Source organism: Cynara cardunculus (genome assembly GCF_001531365.2).
Source record: "Cynara cardunculus var. scolymus isolate 2C chromosome LG 2, CcrdV1, whole genome shotgun sequence".
Lineage (NCBI taxonomy): Eukaryota > Viridiplantae > Streptophyta > Magnoliopsida > Asterales > Asteraceae > Cynara > Cynara cardunculus.
Genome location: NC_037529.1, coordinates 30294679 through 30298123, shown reverse-complemented (window position 1 = coordinate 30298123; position 3445 = coordinate 30294679).

The following is a 3445-nucleotide window of genomic DNA, read 5'->3' as shown; positions in this document are numbered from 1 at the left end:
TTAAGCATAAGTTACAACAATTTTATGCAACAAATTCAAAAAACTCTTAATTACAATCCATAAAGCATGATGTACAAGTGTTTGATACATTGACATCTCCAATGGTCAGACTTTCTTTCTTTCTCTTTGTGTTCCTTTTCCAGCTTTTCCGTTCCTTCAAAACCTGTTTGGACTTTTCCAGCTTTTCCCTTCCTTCAAAACCTGTTTGGGTAAGGTCAGACTTGCTTTCTTCTCTTCTTCTCTTCTTCTTCCTTTTCCAGCAAAACCTATTTGGGAAGTTCAGATCTCACTTTGTTCCATTCCTGCTGCCTTTGCACAAAAGGGGCTCCCAAGACAACTCATTTGTGCATTGTGCATATAACCAGCAATTTGAAGTTTAGATTTCTCCATCAGCCACAGCTCCAACCTTGGCTGCCTTCATCGTCAGCACCGCTCTAACTCCGGTCGTCTCTATCTCGACAGACCCAACCATCTTGCTCGATCTGTTGCTCYATCTACTTCTCCTTGAAATCRAATTGTCCAAACCACATATATGGAGGTTCTTCTCCWYGATCTGTTTCTCCTTGGAAAGAAAAGCCACAGTTCTGTCCGATCCCAACCAYGGTTCTGTTCTTCTCTTCGATTTGTTCGAATGGAACCTGAGTTAGTGAGTTGTATGGCTTTCTCCAGGTAAGAGTTTGACCTATTTTTTTCTCAAGTTAGCTCTTTCAACTAATTTTCCTTCTATTGTTTATGGCTTGAAGGTGAAATATCTGTTGAAATTCTTGTTCTTRTGGTCATGTAACCTGAAATTGGTGGATATGATGTTTTGGAGGAATCTATGCATCTTAAAACAAGAAAGTCTCGTAAGCCTAATCACCGTTTGAAGTTTTCCAACCCTCTTCCTAGCTTTCAAAATGAAAATCTAGAATGTTTTGAAAGAGTTGCAAGAACAGAAGATTGGAGAAGGTTAGTAAACATCATTTATTATCTAATTCCATTTCTTGTGTTTTAAGTGATGAAGAGCTTGTTAAAATTAGCAAGATACCATCCCCCAAGGCATTGGATACTTMTGAATTCAACATGGGTTGGGGGTTTGGTGCTAGAAGTGGAAAGGATGTTGAAGAAGAAWATATTGGAATGTTAGCTTTTACCTTATGTTATCTCTAATCCTAAATTTCAGTCTAATGTTCAATGCATAGAAGATAGTGGTCAATGTTTGAATATTGCACCCTCCTTCGTTTCTGGTAAAGTGGATGATATTGTTGCAAACCAAGATGATTTACATAATTTCGTCCCTGTTAAAGTTGTATGTCATAATCTTGTAGTTCAGACWCTTCATGAAAAATATAYTGGGTTGCATGAGAAGATGTTTTGGTCTGATGTTTCTGCCTCTAAGAGTCAAATGAAGGGRAAAAAAGTCTGGAGGTTGTTACTGGTTCTGCGTCCACCATGGCCCWCTCTATTTCTGAAAGCTCCATCGTTTTCTCACATGGAATTGCCTCCTCTGCTAAAGACATTGTTGTTTGTGAAGTTAATATTCATCCAAAGCTTCCTGGGGAGGTCTGCAAGGAAGATGATCAAACAGTCACTTGTTTGAATCCAAAACCTCCAATGGTTTTTGGGAACCTGCCTTGTATCGAAAACCATGAGGAGTTCTTGTYGTTTTTCAATTCTCCAAATCATGACACTTGGGTGGAAAGCTTAGAAGAACTAGCTGTTGATTTAGAAAAGTTTTTTTTTTTTTTTTTGAAAGGTATGATTTTGAAAGAACTAGCTGTTGATTTAGAGAAGTTGGTAGCCATATTGGAGCAAAAAGCTGGTGATGAGGCACAAAAGGTTGACAAGGACCTGTCCTTGCAGTTCTGTCAAAAAGGCATCTYTTTTCAAKAAGGCTTAAAGGTTGACTATGCTCCCTCTAATTTATTAGGTATTAAACTTGTGGATAACTCTTTCTCTCACAAAAATGTTGGACCAAAGGATAATAAGTCTTTAACCACAAAGGTACAATCATTTTACAAAAAAAAAAAAAACTATTGGAGTTGAAGATGATTTACTTTATATATTCCGAATTTTTTTATCCATTTAAAAATTTTGAGAATTTGTAAAATATGCTATTACACAAAGTATGTATTATTTTATGTATTCTCAGGAGTTGTTAAGATAAATTTATTGAGCAATAATTATTGTGATTGAAAATAAAGGAATTTGTTTAGTTTTATATTAGTTGACTTGCAAAATAACAACACAAACTCATGATTCAAGGCCAAACTAATGTTTCATAATTAGTGGGTCCCATTGATTTAGCTATGATGCGTACAATGGCCATGAAACTCTATTCCATGCAACTCCCATTAACCTCCCTTCACAATGCATGATACATGTAATGACATTCATGATCCTCCTYATTAACCTCCATTGGAGATGCCCTGATACATAAAACAATAAAATACATTAAATCTAATTTATTTTATTTTTCAGTTTTAACTTTTTAATATTTTTAGTTTTAACTCTTCAACTTTTTAAATAATATTCATTATTGGATTTATTTATTTGATTTAATTTCAAAAAGATTGAAGAGACGCTTATAATGATATAACTTGTTAAAATAAAACGAATTTTTAACGTATTTTAGCTAATGATTATGTATGTTAATGTGATAAGATTGTAAAAAGTAAAATAAAAAAACAAGAAGATGTACCATAAATTAAATAATTAACTACAAAAGTCTAAAGTATAAGTATTCAAAATATTTATTCATAATATATATATATATATGATATAATAATATAATTAGATCAAAAAATATTCAATATTGAGCTCATTTCAAAAGTATTGACGAAATGTTTATAATAATGTAACTTGTTAAAATTAGTACTTATTTTTTACATATTTTAATTAATATATAATTATATGTGTTAATGTAATAAGGATGTAAAACAAAAAATAAAAAAGTAAATGATATAAAATAAATTGATTAAATAACAATAATAAGAATAWAAAATATAATTTTAAAATTAAAAAATATATTAAAAAATTGTGATGTGAGAGGAGGATGATGACAGAGGGGATGTATGAGAATTGACAAGAGGTGGCGGTAGCAACTCCTTCACCTATCTATCTATATCTATATTTTTTTATATTAATATATATATTTATATTTACACCCAAAATCTATATATTTACATCTCCCATACACAGAAATCATTTATTTTTGTCTTTTTTTTTCTCAATTCCCCAATATGAAAATACTTGAAGAACACAATCAGCCTACCCCCTCCCTCATTAATCTCTCTCTCTCTCTCTCTCTCTCTCTATATATATATATATATCAACTTCCTGTAATTTTTAATAGGAATTTATTTTATTTTTCAGTTTTAATCCTTTAGTTTTATTCTTTCAATTTTTTAAATATTTTTCTATCCTTAACATTTTTAATTTTTAATTTATAATATACATATTTAAA